This window comes from Sarcophilus harrisii, chromosome 5, assembly GCF_902635505.1.
Source record: "Sarcophilus harrisii chromosome 5, mSarHar1.11, whole genome shotgun sequence".
Lineage (NCBI taxonomy): Eukaryota > Metazoa > Chordata > Mammalia > Dasyuromorphia > Dasyuridae > Sarcophilus > Sarcophilus harrisii.
The window spans coordinates 128,083,467-128,103,848 of NC_045430.1; positions in this window are offsets into that span (position 1 = coordinate 128,083,467).

The window sequence follows — 20,382 nt, forward strand, 5'->3', positions numbered from 1 at the left end:
TAATTTCATTTTCCTCCCTCCATTTTCTAATCAGATTTACCAAAGGCTTATCTATTTTATTGGCCTTTTCATAGAACCAACTCTTACGTTTATTAATTAGTTCAATAGTTTTTTTTTTACTTTCAATATTTTTAATTTCTCCTTTTAATTTTAGAATTTCCAATTTAGTATTTGATTGGGGTTTTTAATTTGGTCTTTTTAGTTTTTTAGTTGCAATCCCAATCTTTTCTTTTCTCTGTTTTATTCAAGTAAGCCTCTAAGGATATAAATCCTCTTATTACCCTTTGGCTGCATCCCACAAATTTTGGTATGACGTCTCATCATTGTCATTATCTTGGGTGAAATTATTAATTGTATCTATAATTTGCTGCTTCACCCAATCATTCTTAGGATGAGATTGTTTAGTTTCCAATACTTTTTTGGTCTATTTCCCCTAACTTTTTGTTGAATGTGTTTTATTGCATCATGATCTGAAAATAAAGCATTTACTATATTTGCTTTCTTTGCATTTAATTTGAGGTCTTTATGTCCTAATATATGGTCAATTTTAATAGGTTCCATGAACTGCTGAGAAGAAAGTATATTCCATTCTATTCCATTCAATTTTCTCCAAGATCCAACATACCTAATTTTTCTAATATTCTATTTCTTCTTTAATTTCTTTCTTATTTGTTTTGTGGTTTGTTTGTCTAATTCTGAGGTGCCAAGGTTGAGATCTCCTACATAACAGTTTTGTTGCTATTTCTTCTTTTGCAACTCTCTTAACTTCTCCTTTAGGAAGTTGAGGTGCCATACCACTTGGTGCATATATGTTTATATTGATATTGCTTCGTTGTTTATGCACCTTTAGCAGGATGTAGTTTCCTTCCTTATCTCTTTTAATTAGATCAATTTTACTTTTGCTTGATCTGAGATAGGATGGCTACCCTTTTGACTCACCTGAAGCATAATAGATTTTGCTCCAGCCTTTTACCTTTTACTCATATGTATCCCCTGCTTTTAAATGTGTTTCTTGTAAACAACATATGAGGGCTCTGACTTTGATCCAGTCTGCTATCTGCCTCCTCTTTATGGGGAGTTCATCCCATTCACATTTACGGTTAGAATTACTAAATCTGATTTCCTGCCATCCTAATAACCCGATTGTGCTTTACTTATTCTTGCCTCCCCAACCCTTTTTTCCCTTAAACTTATGTACCCTCTTTATACTGATCTTATCCTCTTTATAATCCCTCCCTCCCCCTTTGAGTCTTTTTTCCCTTCCTTCCCTTATTACTTTTTCTTTTCCCTTTTCCTCTCCCCGTTTTTAGTGAGGGCGAGAGAGAATTTTTCTAAAACAAATGTCAATTATTTTTCTTTGAGCCAACTCTGATGAGGAGTAAGATTCACATGTTCCTCCCCTCTCTAAATTCCCTCAGATATGATAAGTTTCCTTTGCCTCTTTGTGGGATGGGTTTCCTCTTTTATCCTCCTTCCCACCTAATCTCCATCATCCCTTTTCCATATTTACTTCCCTTTTTTTATGTTATATCAATACAATCAAATTATACATGTATTCTTTTGTATATCCAACAGAAATACAATTCTCAAGAGTTATTTTACCTTTTGCATCCTTGGTTCTATGCTTGAGATTAAATTTTTTGTTTAGTTCTGGTTTTTCTTCAGAAACAAATGAATTCCATTTGTTTCATTAAATGTCCATCTTCTTCCCTGGAAGAAAATGCCCAGCTTAGCTGGGTAGTTTATTCTTGGCTGCATCCCAAGTTCTTGTGCCATTTCGGAATATCATATTCTAGGCCCTTCTTTCCTTAATGTAGGCAGAGATCTTGGTGATCCTTATTGTGGCACCTTGGTATTTAAATGGTTTTTTGGCTGCTTGTAAAATTTTTCCTTAATCTGATAGTTCTGAAATTTGGCCACAATATTCCTTGGGGTTTTTATTTTAGGGTTTCTTTCAGAAGGTGTTCATGAATTCTTTCAATGCCTATTTTACCTTCTGATTCTATTACATCTGGCAGTTCTCTTTGATGATTTCTTGTAAAATAGTATCTAGGCTCTTTTTTTCCTCATAGTTTTATAGAAAGTCCAATAATCCTCAGATTATCTCTCCTAGATCTATTTTCCAAGTCTGTCGTTTTGCAAGTAGATAATTCATGGTTTTTCCAGTTTGTCATTTTTTGTTTTGCTTGACTGATTCTTGCTGTCTCAATGAATCATTAGTTTCTATTTGTTCAGTTCTAATTTTTAAAATTATTTTCTTCATTAGCTTTTTTTCTTCTTTCTGTATATGTCCAATTGAGTTTTTAAATGTATTGTTTTGGTCTGTGAAATTTTTTCCATCTCACTAATTTTTTTTTTAGTGAATAATTTTTCTTTTCAATTCCACAGATCCTACTTTCTTTTGCGTGTTCTTTGTCTTTTCCAATTCACAGATCCTACTTTCTTGCGAGTTCTTTGTCTTTCCAATTCACATCCTACTTTCTAGTGAATTCTTTATTTTTCCAATTCACAACTTTTACTTTCCTGAGTTTTTTACTTTTTCCAATTCGTATTTCAGGAAGTTGTTGCTCTCTTTAAGGCTTCTCTTTCCTTTCCCATTTATCTTCTAACCTCTTTTGAGACTTTAATGGTCTCTTCTATTCAGTATCATGTAAAGGAGGACAGTCTGATGCATTTTGCTGTTTGCGGTCTCTTCAGGTTTGCTGACCTGCTCTTTTTCTGCATAGAAGCTGTGGATCGTTCTTTTCATCTTTTTATTCATGTTTTAAAGCCTTTAGGGTAGGTCTCCTAGGCAAGGGGGTTACCAGCTTCCTCTACAGAGCAGGGAAAGATGTAAACCGATTTCCGGCTCCGAAGTATGGGAGTGCTCTGAGTGAGAGTTTTCCCTTCCCCCAACAGGAAGTGGATTCAGCAATGGCCGAACTATTGAAGTGTCGAGTTGGGCTGAGTGGGTTAGCGATTGCCCTCGGCTAGAGACTAAGTGGTGAAAGTGTCACTGCCCCAGGCTGGAGCCTCTTGTGGGACTGTGAGTATCACCAGCTGACGCAGACCACAGACCGCAGACCGCAGACCGCCCGGAACTCCGCCCTAGTGTCTCTGCCCAATGCAAATCGGCCCTGGAAAAGCTCCATGGCCCCAAGCCGAGCTCCCCACTGTGCAGATTGGAGGCCAACCCGGGCTGCGTCCTGCTGCCATGCAGGATCCCAACTGCCCCAAGGAAAAGCCCGTACTGCGGGTTGGGGCTGTGCGCTTGTGCTGAGATCTGTGCTTCACCCTCGGCCCGAGACTCTCCTCGGAACCCAACCTCTCTCCCTGTCTGCGCCAATCTCCCCCCTGGCCCCGGAACCAACCCTTTTTGGCGAGACTGCAGATTTTCTTCAGCCGGTGAGTTGTTCTACTTCTTATCTTTACGAATTGTAGCAGTCCAGACTATTTTTGAGGCTCGATATAATATTGATAAAGAGGGTAAGAGAAGAGCTTAGAAAGTCGCGTGTGTCTTCTCCGCCATCTTGGCTCCGCCCCCCCCTTTCCTTTTTCTAGCCAAATTTATGAAAGGTTAATCTATCTTATTGGTTTTTTCATAAAACCAACTCTTAGTTTTATTTATTAATTCAATAGTATTTCTACTTTCTATTTTATTAATTTCTCCTTTTAATTTTATAATTTCAAGTTTAGTATTTGATTGAGGGTTTTTAATTTACTCTTTTGCTATCTTTTTAAGTTGCAAGCCCAATTCATTGATCTTCTCTTTCTCTATTTTATTCAAGAAATCATCTAGCGATATAAAATTTCCCCTTATTTCTGCTCTGGCTGCATCCCACAAATTTTGGCATGTTGTCTTATTGTTGTCATTCTCTTGGGTGAAATTATTAATTGTGTCTATGGTTTGCTGTTTCACCCAATCATTCTTTAGGATGAGATTATTTAGTTTTCAATTACTTTTTGGTCTATTTACCCCTAGCTTTTTATTGAATGTAGTTTTTATTGCATCATGATCTGAAAAGAATGCATTTACTATTTCTGCTTTTCTGCATTTAATTTTGAGATCTTTATGTCCTAATATATGGTCAACTTTTGTATGGGTTCCATGGACTGCTGAGAAGAAAGTATACTCCTTTCTGTCTCCATTCAGTTTTTTCTAAAGAACTATCATATCTAAATTTTCTAACATTCTATTTACCTCTTTAACTTCTTTATTACTTGTTTTCTGGTTTGATTTATCTAATTCTGAGAGTGTAAGGTTGAGATCTTCCACTATTATAGTTTTGCTGTCTATTTCTTCTTACAACTCTCAATTTCTCCTTTAGGAAGTTAGATGCTATGCCACTTGGTATATATATAACATATATATATATATATATTTAGTATTGATAATGCTTCATTGTCTATGCTACCCTTTCACAAGATATAGTTTCCTTCCTTGTCTCTTTTAATTAGATCAATTTTTTGCTTTTGATTGATCTGAGATCAGTGTGGCTTTCACTGCTTTTTTTACTTCACCTGAAGCATAATAGATTCTGCTTCAGCCTTTTACTTTTACTTTGTATGTAGCACCCTACTTTAAATGTGTTTAAATGTGTTGCACAAAAGCAACATTGTGATGACCGCGTATTTTAAAATCAGCCTGAGTCAGGAATTCTTGGGAAATTTAATCTTATTCTTGTGAGATAAAGAAAGGGAAGGTAGAAGGGAATCGCATAGCAATGTGGCTGGTCAAGAAGCAGAACCAGAAGGCGAAGCCAGGACCAGCAGTCACCGAACAGAATGCGCCAGCCATCTCCCCCTCCCTCTTCCTGCCCCTCCCACCTACCAAATTCGCCCCTATACAACACATCAGGATTCAAATGGGGGGGGGCCATTCTTTCCAAGCATATATATTAATATAATTAGCTTTCTTTGGCCCAGGAACAGTGTATCAACTCAAGCCTCAGCCCATTACACAACATATTGTAGGATTCTGGCTTTTGATCCAGTCTGCTATCCACCACCGTTTTATGGGAGAGTTCATCCTATTCACATTTATTTTAAAACTTTAAATTTTTTCCATCTTTATCCAAGATTATCTTTTATTTTTTTCCCCTTTTCCCTTTAATAGAACTTATGGGCACCACTTTCCTCATGCAGCTCTCCCTCTTTAGAATCCCTCTCACCCCCTTTGAGTCCCTCCCCATTTATTATATCTGTCTCTCATTTTTTCTCTACTCCTTTCTATTTAGCCTACTCTTCATTTTCCATTTTCCTCTCCCACTTTTTAGTGAGGTGAGATTAGCTTCTCTATAAACCCACTATGTGTACTATTTTCTCTTTGAGGCAAATTTTATGAGAGTAAGATTCACAAAATGCTCCTCCCCCTCCCTTAATTCTCTCAGATATGATAGATTTCCTTTGTCTCTTCATGGGATGTAATTTCCCTCTTTTTATCTCTCCTTTTCCCTTTTTCTGTTACATTCCCCATTCTACTTCTACTTCCTTTTTAATATTATAACAGTAAAATCAAATTATACATGCACTGTTTATATATGCCCGTAACAGAAATACAGTTTTTCAAGACTTCTTTTTTATCTTTTATGCTTCTCTTAAGTCCTATACTTGTAGGTCAAATTTTTTTGTTTATCTCTGGCTTTTTCATTAGGAATAAATGTAATTCACCTGTTTCATTGAATGTCCATCTTCTTTCCTGGAAAAAAAGATGCTCAGCTTAGCTGGATAGTTTATTCTTGGCTGCATTCCAAGTTATTTCACCTTTTGGAATATCAGATTCCAGCCCCTTTGATCCTTTAATGTGGAAGCTGCTAGATTCTGAGTGATTCTTATTGTGGCTCCTCAGTATTAGAATTTTCTGACTGCTTGTAATATTTTTTTTCCTTAGTCTGATAGTTCTGAAATTTAGCTGCAATATTCCTTGGAGTTTTTATTTTAGGGTCTCTTTCAGAAGGTGTTTGATGAATTCTTTCAATGCCTATTTTACCTTCTGTTTATATTACTTCTAGACAGTTCACTTTAATGATTTCCTGTAAAATAGTGTCTAGGATCTTTTTTTCATCATAATTTTCAGGAAGTCCAATAATCCTCAAAGTATCTCTCTTAGATCTATTCTCCAGGTCTGTTGTTTTTCCAAGTAGATATTTAACATTTTTTTCTATTTTTCATTTGTTTTTGTGTTTTTTTTTCTTGACTGATTCTTGATGTCTCAAAGAATCATTTGATTTCATTTGCTCAGTTCTGATTTTTGATGAGTTATTTTCTTCATTAACTTTTTTACTTCTTTTTGTGCAGGTCCAATTTAATTTTTAAATGAATTGCTTTGCTCTATGGAGTTTTTTTTTCCATTTCACTAATTCTTTATGAGTTCTTTCTTTTTCCAGTTCATAAATCCTACTTTCCTGGAAATTCTTTATCTTTTCTAATTCATAAATTCTGTTGCCTTTGGAGTTCTTTACTTTTTCCAATTCACATTTAGAGTTGTTTTCTTTTTCAAATCTTTCTTTTAATGAGTTACATGCCTTTTCCATACTCTCTCGCAGACCTTCTCTTTCCTTTCCCCATTTTTCTTCTAGCTCTCTTTTAAGATCTTTTATAATTTCTTCTAGGAGAGCCTTGTGTGATGGGGATCAGTTATATTCCCCTTTGGGGAGGTTGTCTGGAAACTGTCTGCTATTAGTCTCCTCAGCATTGGAAATCTGCTCTCTTTTTGTATAGAAGCTATCTATAGTTAGAGCTCGCTTTGCCTTTTTCCTCATTTTTAAAAGCCCTTAGTGTCTGCCTTCAGGGAAAGGAGGTTCCCAGCATCCTGTACAGAACAGGGACAGGTGGACAGTAGCTGTCCTGCAAACAGGCTGCAAAGAGCAGCTGTGCTGTGGAAGTGTGACTGCCCTGGGAAGAGCAAGAAGAGCCCTGCTCCACAGAAGTGTGACTGCTCTAGGCAGAGCTCTGCTGTGTAGAACAATGGCTGCCCTGGGATAAGTGGTTGAGCTACAAACAGTTGCTGATCTGGGACAAATGGCTGAGCAGTAAAAGTGTCACTGCCCTCAGCAGAGCCCCACACTGTGGAATGCAACTGAGCAGCTGTGCAGTGGTTGTGCTGAGTCACTCCTGGTGCTGAGTGGGTGTGGCCAGGTCCTGTTAAACTCTGGCATTTGGGGATACAATCTACCTTTGGTATTTGTGTAACTTCTCTGCTGATCTACTGCTTTGCAACCAAAGTAGAGTAGCAAACCTGTGGTAGAGTCCTCCCTGCAAATTCTCCACCTGCGGAGACTGCACACTGGCCCCTGTCCACTCAGTGTGCCCTAGCTCTGTATTCTACCTCTCTGCCTGTGCTGGCCTCCTCCCACCAGATCAAGACAAACTTTTTCTGGCAATCTTCCAGATTATCTTTGGCTAGTAATTTGTTGTACTCCCAACATTCGTGTATTCTACCAGTCAAGCACTATTTCAGAGGCTGAATTTGGTAATCAGTAAGTAAGGGTAGAAGGGAGTTCAGAATGAAGCATGTCCCCTCTGCCATCTTGACTCTTCCCTCCCCAGCTCTTAATATAGCTACTGGCACACAATAGACATTTAATAACTGGTTCATGACTGACTGACTGAGACAGTAAGTTCAGTCCTGCTATACAAGTAAGGGACATGTAAAGAATAGAATGTTTTATGGTATAAATAATGCTGAATTTGAAGTCAAAAGATCTAGTCTTTCCTCTAATTACTAGATTATAAACCTGAATAACTTAACCCTTTTGGGCCTCAATTTTTTCATTTATAAAGTGCAGGAGTTGCGCTACATAATTTTTGAGTCCTTTTCTAGGTCTAAATCTGACCTAGATCATGATTCCTTTTCTAAAAATCTTCCCTGTATTTGGGAAAACAAGATATAAATATATAATATATTATAATATATATATATATATATATGTATACATATTTGTCTGTGTGTATACATATATATGTGTGTATATATACATACAAACATAGATACACACATACACGCACCTGCATCCCACACACAAATACATGCAAACATATCTTTCCTATCCCTGCTAACTCTGGTTTAATTCTACTCCTTCACTTGTCTTGCTATTACTTAAACCCCACCACTCAGAAATTTCTCCCTTGTCTTTTTCTTCTACCCTTTGCTTCCCCCTCAGCTCATTACTCCCTTCCCTTATCTCTTTCTAGATTTTTGAGGTTGCAATATTCTTCATTGTATATATGTAGTCTTGCCTATTTAACCCATTCTCTATATGAGTAAGTTTTTAGAACTAGCCCTCCTCCTCGCTCCCCTATAGAATACCTCTGTGTCTATTCTTCCTCTGACCTTCATTTGTATAACATAATTAGGATTTTTACCTTAACTCTGCCCCAATTGTTCTTTTGAGATACCCAATTGTTGATGTTAATTTTAAACATATAGTCTACATTTCCATATAAAAAACATAAAAAATTTGTTCATGTTAAGCTCCTTGAAATTAATCCTTGATATTGGCTCTTATATGATAATTTTTCTATTGTGTTCAGATTTGGTTCAAAGAAAATCCTGAAAATCTGCAAGTTCACACTGGTGTCACACTGCTTTAATTACAACACGGGTTGTCACTGCCCCCTGACTTCTCAGGAAGAGAGAGCTCTCAGTGGAGATGAGGAGTGGAACCAGACATTGTTAGCAAGTTCCCTCTGGGCTGAAGAGTCTTATAGTTCATCCAGAGTTCCTCCACTATCTGTGGCTCTCTACAGAACATAAGGTTTTTCAAGGATGAAATTTGAATGCTATGAATATGTTTTGAAAACAAAAAACTTTATTAAAAATAAATGATGGGCAGACTGATTTCAGAAAAAAAAACATGGCAAGACATATTAACTGATGCTAAGTGAGGTAAGCACAAACAAGAGAACATTTAACATAGCAACAACAAGATTTTGTGATGATCATTAGTGATGAATGTGGCTCTTTTCAACTTTTAGGGGATTAAAAGCTTTTCCAACAAAATTGTGATGAAAAGAATCAACTGCATCCAGCGAGGTAAATAGAGAAACTGACTGTGGATCAAAGAATAGTGTATTCACCTGTTTTTGTTTTTTTTTCTTTCTCATTTTCTTTATTTTCTTTCCCTTTTGATCTGATATTTCTTGTGCTACATGATGAAAATGAAAATATGTTTTGAAAAATTGTACATGTTTAATCTGTATCTGATTGCTTGCTTTTCTAGAGTAAGAAGAGGTGGGAAGGAAGGGAGAAAAGTTTGAAACATAAGGTTTTGTAGAGGTGAATGCTGAAAGCTATCTTTGCATATATTTTGAAAAATAAAAAGCTAATAAAAATGCAAGAAGGACATCCTCTAAACTTAGTTAGTCTGGAGGACTGGGAATATAAAAAGTGCTATAGTAGAATTTTCACTACCTTGGGGGATAACTTTATCAGCTAGCACTGTCATTTCTAGGGTGAATATGGATGAGAAATAATAATAGTATTTTATCATTTAGTTATTGTATTCTTTTTCACTTTATCCTAAGTAAGGTTGTTAATAGTTTTTTTTTTAACAGATTACTCAATGGAAAAGAAAATGAGAAAACTGGAAGGTAGTTTTGGTGTAAGAAAGATAGCATAGGGATAGATTTGGCACAGTTACAAGAGAATCTGAATTTTGAGCAGAAAGGATCCTGAAATAGTTCTGTGCAATGTGAAAATCCCAGAAGAGAAAAACAAACAAAAAGTTTATTGCAGTCTATAGATACAAAGTCTTGCTCAGTATAACTGTTGATAGCAATTCTACAGGCTATCCATTTGCCCTTCCTCTTGGAATCAAAAGACTATAACACAGCATTAACCCCAATCCCATTATCCAGAGGGAAAAAAAAAGAATAATTTGGAAAGTGGTTTTGAAATCATTATTTTCCCCCTCATTTCTTTTCTTAAGATGTTTTTATTATATATTTTCTTTATTATCTCTTATTATCTTTTTATCTTTTGCTTCATTTCCTAGAATTCTCTGATCAAACGTTAAGGAATTCCCACTTTCTTTTCATATATAAATTCATATATAGAGCCACTATGGATTGCTAGATGATTTTTTCATTTTATTTTTCTTTCATTTTTTACTTTTTCTCTCTCTCTCTCTCTTTTTTTTTTTTTTGCAAAATCACACTCTCCAGATGTAATTTATCTTTTTTAATGCACTTATGGATAAACATTTTCAAACAAGAGTAGTCAATTGAGATCATATTTTTGGAATTAGGTGGTATATGAATCAAGAATTACATGAAAACACACAGATATATGTATATAAGTATATATATATATATATATATATATATATATATATATATATGTGTGTGTGTGTGTGTGTGTGTGATATATATATGTGTGTGTGTGCATATATGTTTGTGAATTTGTGTGTATATCTGTGTGTATGTATATATATATATACACATATATATACATACACACACATACATAAACAAATAAATAATCATTGGATTTCTTTTATACTGCCATCTTGCATTTAGCAACAGATGCAATCTAACCAACTCAGATATTTTATAAATTGTTTCATTATACACTAACAGTATAGCATAATCAATAGGCTATTAGAATTAGGAAGACCTCAATTCATATCTTTCCTAAAAAGTGTACTAGCTAGCTGTGTCACCCTGAATGAATCATTGAAGTTTTTTGTGCCTCAGTATTTTCTTCTATGAATTAAAAAGACTGAATTCAATTGCCTCTGGTGTGCTCTGAAGCTCCAAATCAGTGAATCTAAGAAATATCCCAACAAACTTAAAACCTAAAATAGCTTTTGGATAGGATTTCAAAATCAAATTGAATAAAAGAGTTATCTGAGAGTTTAAAACTCATTTCATTACACAACTTTACAGGAATTTATGGTTGTTAAAAGAATTGAGATTATTTAGTCTAGAGAAGAAACATGTAAGAAATATCTCAACATAGGAGCACTGCACTGTCATGAAGATTCTAAAAACTATTCTCTATTTTTTACAGGGGACTGGGAAAAATGAGAGGTTTCAAGGAGGAACTTTCTATTGTTTGAATATATTGCTCACTGCATGCCACAAAGCTCTGTGATGTGGGGGAAAGAGCAAGAGATTTGAAATCAGAAAATCTAAATTAGAAATCTAACTTTAATTTGGTGACCTAGGCCAAATCAAAGAACCTGGTACTCTTTTTTTCTTTTGTAAAATTAGAGGATAGGACTCGATAATCTCTAAAGTCTTTTTTGAATATAAAGCCCAATGATTCTTTGAAACTTTTTATAAACTTACCATAGGACTCATGAAATGTATAACTTAGACACTATGTAGGCTGCCCAGAAAGGTCTAATAATCATCGAAAATATTGCTGAAAAGGACTCAACAAATCTAACCTCACTCTATTAGGCTCGAATCAAAATAATTTTTTAAAAAATAATTTTTCCCAATGCTCAAGAAAAGCTTTTACTTTTACAGTTCAATCTGCAAAATACAATGTTTGTAAATGACAATTGAAGACTTGTAAAAGTGAAGCTACTTTTTTAAAGTCTCAATTGAAAAATATAGTGGGGAGGGTGGAAATATGCTTCTGTTCCTTTACAGCATGTTCAGAGGCTATGGGAAAATATATTTTTAGAATTCACTATGTTAAATATTAATAATACAATCTAGTATTAGAAATTATGATACAGTTTTATAGAATTAGATTTCCCTTCTTAAAAAATGCTTTATAAAGTAGTACAAAAATTCTCAACAAATTTAGATTATAAAAACAGAAGTTTTGATTTAGAATGGATCTTAAATGCATATGATCTACTACTCATATTGTACAGATGAAGAATTGAGGTCCAAATAGGCTAAGAGACTTCCACAAAGTCACATACAAGTGGTAAAGTAGAGATTTAAATTCAGGTCTTAATACTTAAGACTGTTGATTTTCTTTTTTCTTTCACTGCACCAATATGCATCTCGTTCTTCATTAATCAATAGACCAGATCATTATATTAAAAAAAAATCTTAATCAATCTTTAAATTTTACATTAGTGGCTAATTTCAAGTAGCTAATATTACCTGATATATAATTCTAAATTATTATGGCTAGAATGAAAAAAGAAAATAAATCATTTTAAGACTCATACTTGGAATGATTTTGGCTTCATTAGGCACCATACCATGAAATATGTGTATCATTTTGACATGTGCCCTCTTTAAATATTTTGAAAAATTTATACCAACAGCATGCAGTTTTAATTACAATTTATAGTCTTGCATGTTAATTACATTTTAAACTAATTTGGTTTGTTCTTAAAGTTAATTAAATTCATTGAGAAAATATGTCTTGATACAATTGAAAGGATAGAACAGATGTGGCGATTTATTGGTGTCTTTGAAAACAGCCTAAACTCTGAGGCATTCTTAGTCTTGTGCTTTAAGCTAGCTTTAAAGACTGTTTTTTCCCTCTGAAAATCGTTCAACTAAGTAGAAAGAGAAACACTACATTATCAGATTAACCCCCCAAAAATGAATTAAGTTTTGAATCCTTGCCTTCTACATTCTAAGTTCTCCTCTGTATCTGTGGTTCCAAAAGAGCATGAAACTTCCTATTAGAAAAAAAAAATGCATCAAAATGAAATATGAAAAGGCAAAATGAAATTGTTAGAGGAATTTGCTTTTATCAAGCATCCAAAGACAAAAAGGACATATTTCCCAGAACACTGGTCATTTCATATTTCAATACTCATGATAAATATTTGTGATGAATATTGCCTTACTATTTGCAACTAATTGTGATCATTGCCTGCAAAGGATGGGGAAGTAAAGAAATTCTAGGAAGAACTATCAGGATCTTTGTAATAAAATTAACACATAGATGCATTCTTAGTGATATCAGTTCAAAGGTGGGCACAGAAAAAAAAGTGGACTTACTTTTAGTAGTCCTTATTCATCATCTGGCAAACATATTAACTAAATTACAGTTCTGCTGTAGTATTGAATTCTGACAAATGAAATGTATTCTTTCCCTTTCAATAACAGCACATAAGATACAAATTTCTAACTTTATCAGAGGAAATCACGTCTATATAGGGAAAAGCTAAGCATAGAATTGAATAATCATTGAACAATTGTCAAAGATAAACAAATTAGAATGACTAGAATCTAGTCTTAAATATTTGAATTGCTCAACTGCATTGATTAAATATCTAAGGTAAGATGATGGCAATAATGAACACTAATGAACATGCATTAGTCTCCAATCATTTTAAGTTCATGTTATTTATGTTCTAACTCTCCTTGTCATTTATCTGCTGCCCTCTAAAAACTCAGTGACATTAAAACTTATTTCTATCTAATTCCCATCATACTCATGAATGTTGATAATCCTTCTAACAGGCTACATTCACAGTGCTTTCAATTCTTTATTCCCTTTGACTTGCAAATTCATTCTGCTTTAGCCAAATCTTAGATCTAAATCCTTCTGAATTGTTCTATTTCTTCAATACTAAATTCAAATTCCCTTTATTAGCTTGCAGTCTGTCTTTCTATTTTTCCCATACCTATTGAACTTGCTATTCAACATCATGACCTCTATTCCTTTAACAACTGGTTATCAGCCACATATAAATCTCTCTGAATCTGTCTGTCTCTCTTTCTCAGTTTCTCCATGGAGAATCAAATAAAGAAATTAAGAACATGACCATGTTAGTTTTATACTCCAAAGGAACAATAAGTATTCTATCACAGCATACTTAACATATTATATGTGTGTGTATTGTATTTACTTTTAGAATACCCCAAATATAATTAGAACTTTTGTATCCGTATTTCTACATAAGGATGTCCATCATCACCTTTTTTCTAGAAATGTTCACTTTAGCAATAAGAAAAGACAAAAAAATTAAATGTATTGGAATAGGCAATGAGATAATAGAACTCTCACTCTTTGTAGATGATATGATGATATAGTTAGAGAATCCCAGAAAATCATCCAAAAACATACTGGAAATAATTCACAGCTTTAGCAAAATTGAAGTATATAAAATAAACCCACACAATTCATCAGCATTTCTATATATTACTGACAATTACCATCAGCAAGAAATAGAAAGAGAAATTACTTTTATAATTACTGTAGACAAAATAAAATATTTGGCCATCTATGTGCAAGTAAAACCCAAGAAATATATGACACAATTATAAAACACTTCTCATACAAATAAGGTCAGATCAAAACAGTTGGAAAAATATCAATTCATCATAGCTCAATCAAGGAAATAGAATAAAAATGACAATTCTGCCTTAATTTCTCTACTTGTTCAGTACCATACCAATTAAACTGTCAAAACATTGTTTTATAGAACTATAAAAGTTAATAAAAGTCATCTAGAAAAACAAAAGGTCAGGAACATCATGGAAATGAATGAAATAAATACAAAGGATGATGGCTTAGCAGTACCAAATCTAAAGTTATATCATAAAGCAGCAGTCATCACCACCATTTGGAACTAAGAAATGGAATAGTGTATCAGTGGAATAAATTAGATACACATGACATAATAATCACAACCTATAGTAATCTAGTATTTGATAAGTACCCCAACTGCAGCTTCTGAAATTAGAACTTACTATTTGACAAAAATTGCTGGAAAAACTGGAAAATAATGTCAGAAACTCAGCATAAACCTATATTTCACATGCCATACCAAAATAAAATGAAAATGGATACATGATTTGGGCATAAAGGATGATTCCATAAACAAAATAGGAGAACAATGGATAATATATCTATCAAATATTTGGAGAAGGGAGGAACTTATGATCAAAGAAGAATGAGAGAACATTATGAAAGGCAAAATGACAATTTTGATTACATTAAATTTTAAAAGTTTTTGCACACCAAAGAAAGAAAGAAAGAAAGAAAGAAAACCAACAGAAACAAGATTAAAAGGGAAGTACAAAGCTGGAAAACATTTTCATCCAGTGTTTCTGACAGAGATCTCATTTCTAAAATATATGAAGAACTGTGTCAAATTTATAAGAATACAAGTCATTCCCCAGTTGAAAATGGTCAAAGGATATGTACAGATAAGTTTTAGATGATGAAATTAAAGCCATTTATAGTTATATGAAAAAATGCTCTAAATATTAATTAGAGAAATGCAAATTAACCAACTCTAAGATACTACTTCATGCCTCCCACATGGGGCTAAGATGACTGGAAAATATAATGGTAAATGTTGGAGGGAATGTGAGAAAACTGGGACACTAATGAATTATTGCTGGAGTTGTGAAATGATCCAACTATCTGGAGAACAATTTGGAATTATAGCAAAGGACTATAAAAGTTTGCATACCCTTTGACCTAACAGGGCCATTCCTGAGTCTCTATCCCAAGAAAATCATCAAGGATAGAAAAAGACCCACATGTGCAAAAATGTTTTGTAGTAGCTCCTTTTGTGGTAGGAAAGAATTGGAAAAGGAGGGGATACTGATCCTTTGAGGAATGGCTGAACAAGCTGTAGTACATGAAGGTAAGGGATATTATTGTTCAATAAAGCTGATTATAGAAAGATCTGGAAAAGTATCAATTGAGTTCTGATTCATAGCCCTTGCAAATTTTGAAGGTATAAATACATTGAAAATATTACAATCTCTCTATTTGATCATAATCTTTTGTCATCCCACATTTCCTAAGGGTTTCTTAAAATACATAATTCTGTTCTTCATTTTCACTTATTTTCATGGCTTCCTCTGTTAGATCATAAAGTCTGCATTGATTATACACTCAAATTACTAATGCAACACGACCTTCCCTATTTTCTTGAGCCCCTTTCCCTTTAATCTATTTTATTCAAGGAATCTTACCACATCAAGCCCCAGACTTGGATCACTTATGTCATCCCCTGCCTTTTTTGCCCTATTGTTGTGCTTCTGAATAAAATTGGAGAAAAATCATAAAACAGTACTGCATAGGTCCATCTTGAATTTTTAATCACATAATCACTGGGCACTTACTAGGGTAAATCAATTATTTTATATCTCCCTTATTTATTCACTAACTCACTCCACCCCAAAGGTTTTTCAATTTTTCATCTTTCCTATGGATTTCATGTCTTCTCTTCTCTCCACTCACTTAGATAGAACCTTGACTAATATTAAAAATAACATTGAGACCACCCATTGAGAGCTACCTTATTTCTTATCTCAAAGCACTCAGGTAACTACTACTGCTATAACTTCCATTTTATCCTTGTCTCACATAAGGACCTTGGTCCTTTTTGCCAAGTAAACTCTTCCACATGCACAAGTGAACTCATTTTATCCTATATTCTTTAATAAATTTCTCTGTCATTCCATTCTCTCACTTATTCTCTATTTCCCCTGCCTATTAAAGACCCAACAAAGAAAATTGAAAACAATCAGATAGAGAGAAGAAAAACTGGGAGAGAATAGTGCCAGAACAACTAAAAGAAGAGGGTCATCAAGAAAGATCAAGATAGAGAAAAAAAAATCACTAGATTTAGCAATTGAGATCACTGGTAATTTTGAAGAAGGCATTTTTAATTTCAATAGTTAAGTCAAAAGACAGACAAAAAGGAGCTAAGAAGAGATTAAGTGCAAGGCAACTGGAATAATCAATCAATTCCATATAGTCTTCTCTAGGCGTTCAGCCACAAATGAAAGGAGAAATACCGGAAGAGAGCTAGCATTCATGTAAGTTAGCAGTGCTTTTTATTATTGCTGTTTGTTTTTTTGTGATGAGGGATACAAGGGTATATTTACAGAAAGTAGATGAATAAGGTATGATTGTAGAGAGTGTGGTTTTCCTCCTTTATATCAGATTGTTCCTCTTCAATTTGCTTTTCTAGGTCTGGCAATTACTGCTAACTATTGGTTTTCCACAAAGTTTTCTTGTGGGCCCTCTTTTTATCCCCTATTTCTCAATAATCTCATTAATTACTCTCCTGACTTCAGGTTTCACAATTCCAATTATCTTTTAGATATCTCAATCTATATATGCCACAAATATTTTAAGCTCAATATGTTCAAAACTGAACTCATTATCTTTCTCCCTTTCTTCTTTCTAACCTTCCTATTACTATCAAGGATACAGAGGTGTGCTAGAGTTAGATTGAATGTGCTGACATGAGGTAACTATTAAAGTTTCAATTTGAGCATATTCATCTTAGAAATTGTCAAATACTACAAATCAAGACTTGATTTATTTCTTTCTTGATTATCTGGAGTCATGAAAGTGCCAAAGATATATATTAACAATGTAAATTAAGCTTAAAACTTTGCAATACTTTTTTGAAAGATCCTATTGTTACATATTTGCCAAAATTCTCCTTGTCCTGACTATTCTCTCAGTCAAACAAGCTTGCTAGTTTTGATTATTTTCTCTTACCCTCTATACATACTTTTTTTTGCCACATCATCACATCTACCTTTAAACACATACTGTATGCAACTTTTTCTTTCTTCTGATAATGCAATCATTTTTCTATAGATGTTCATCATCTTACACTTTGAGTTCTCTTCTTCTTAATGTAACACATTACGCACATGAATATAATGGCACATTATTGTACCATAAAAAATACAAAAGTTGTATTTTAAGGGTAATCTCAGAAGAATATTATAATCTGATTTAAAAAAAAAACAAGGTGAATAAAAGTGGAAAAAATAAATAAAATTGTAAAGACAAACATCTTTTAAAAAGCCTCCAGGTTTTGAGAAATGAAATGAAAAACCATAATTTCAGAAAATTGATAATGAAGAATGACACCCTTCCCCGGACTAAGAGAAGATGAATCAAAATGCAGAATAATATGTATATATATATATATATATATATATATATATATATGATATATATACATACATATACATATGTGTATATATACACATATGTATATGTATGTATATATATATATGTATATATATATATATATATATATACATTATTATACATATATACACACACATATATATGTGTATATATATATATATATATATATATATATATATATATAAAATATGGTATATGTTTTGCTTATTTTATTTCTTACAAAGGTTTTTTTTTTCCTCAATGGGGAAGAAATGGTAAAAAAAAAAATAAAAACTGGTTAATTGGAGAAAAAGGAAAAAAAAAGCCTGCAAAAAGATAAAATGAAAAGAAAAAGTGATAGTATTGAAAAGGAAGAGAAAAGCATAAATTCAAGAGATTCCATAGAAAGTAAATCAACAGCCATTCTCCAGTTCATAAATGGTCAAAGGATATGAACAGAGAATTCTCAGATGAAGAAATTAAAACTATTTCTAGCCATATGAAAATAGGCTCCAAATCATTATTAATCAGAGAAATGCAAATTAAGACAACGCTGAGATACCACTACACACCTGTCAGATTGGCTAGAATGACAGGGAAAGATAATGCAGAATATTGGAGGGGATGTGGGAAAACAGGGACACTGATACAATTGTTGATGGAATTGTGAACAGATCCAGCCATTCTGGAAAGCAATTTGGAACTATGCCCAAAAAGTTATAAAACTGTGCATACCCTTTGATCTAGCAGTGTTTCTACTGGGTATATATCCCAAAGAGATACTATAGAAGGGAAAGGGACCTGTATGTTCCAAAATGTCTGTGGCAGCCCTGTTTGTAGTGGCTAGAAGCTGGAAAATGAATGGATGCCCATCAATTGGAGAATGGTTAAGTAAATTGTGGTATCTGAATGTTATGGAATATTATTGTTCTGTAAGAAATGATCAGCAGGATGAATACAGAGAGGATTGGTGAGACTTACATGAACTGATACTGAGTGAAATGAGCAGAACCAGAAGATCAGTATATACCTCAACAACGATACTGTATGAAGATGTGTTCTGATGGAAGTGGATTTCTTTGACAAAGAGACCTAACTCAGTTTCAATTGATCGGTGATGGACAGAAGCAGCTACACCCAAAGAAAGAACACTGGGAAATGAATGTAAACTGTTTGCATTTTTGTTTTTCTTACCTGGTTATTTTTATCTTCTGAATCCAATTCTCCCTGTGCAACAAGAGAACTGTTTGGTTCTACATACATATATTGTATCTACAATATACTGCAACATATTTAACATATATAGGACTGCTTGCCATTTAGGGGAGGGGGTAGAGGAAGGGAGGGGACAAATCGGAACAGAAGTGAGTGCATGGGATAAGATTGTAAAAAATTACCCTTGTATGGGTTCTGTCAATAAAAAGTGATTATAATAAATAAAGAAATGACCAGCAGGATGAATACAGAGAGAATTGGCAAGACTTACATGAACTGATGCTAAGTGAAATGAGCAGAACCAGGAGATCAGTATATACCTCAACAACGATACTGTATGAGGATGTATTCTGATGAAAGTGGATTTCTTCAAAAAAAGAGACGATCTAACTCAGTTTCAATTGATCAAAGATGGACAGAAGCACCTACACCCAAAGAAAGAACACTGGGAAATGAATGTAAATTGCTTGCATTTTTGTTTTTCTTCCAGGATTATTTATACCTTCTGAATCCAAATCTCCCTGTGCAACAATAGAACTGTTTGGTTCTACCCACATATATTGTATCTAGGGTATACTGTTACCTATTTAACACATATAGGACTGCTTGCCATCTGGGGTAGGGGGTGGGGGGAGGGAGGAGAAAAAAGGGAACAGAAGTGAGTGCAAGGGATAATGTTGTAAAAAAATTACTCTGGCATGGGTTCTGTCAATAAAAACTTATTTAAAAAAACAAATATAGCAAATAATATATTATCTGGTTAAAATTATTGGTTGTGAGAGCTTCCATCTGGAAGATAGATGGTGGGTAAGAGGTGGGTAATAATAATTGATGTAATAAAGGAAAGAAAGAAAATAACAGCAATGAAACAAAAAATAGACAAGCATGGCAACTTTGTTACCTTTGTGTTAAATATAATAAACCATTAAAACAAATTATATATATATATATACATATATATATGAAAAGAAAGTAAATCAGCATTGTGTATGACAGATAAAGAAAAACAAGGTTTCAAACATGAGGAAATAAATAAATAATAGTATCATAAACAGAAATAGTAAGTAATAGTTTTGAAAGATTTTGTACATGTTGAATTAGAAGCTCCTGTGGTGTAGAGTATGTGCTAGCTCCCTGGAGGGCCTTGGGGTCAGCAAGAGTCAGGATAAATTAAAGTCCTTGATCTTTAGGGGAGAAGTGAAGGAGGCAGGTAAGCAGAATCCTGGATTCTGGAGTGTGGAGTCACCAACTTCTCTCCCTGCTTCCTGCTGCCAAGTGACCCTGGTCTCTCTCTCTGCCCCCTCTAATCCTTGTCTACGATTATCTTAACACCAAACATTCAGCAAGCACCAATGATGAGA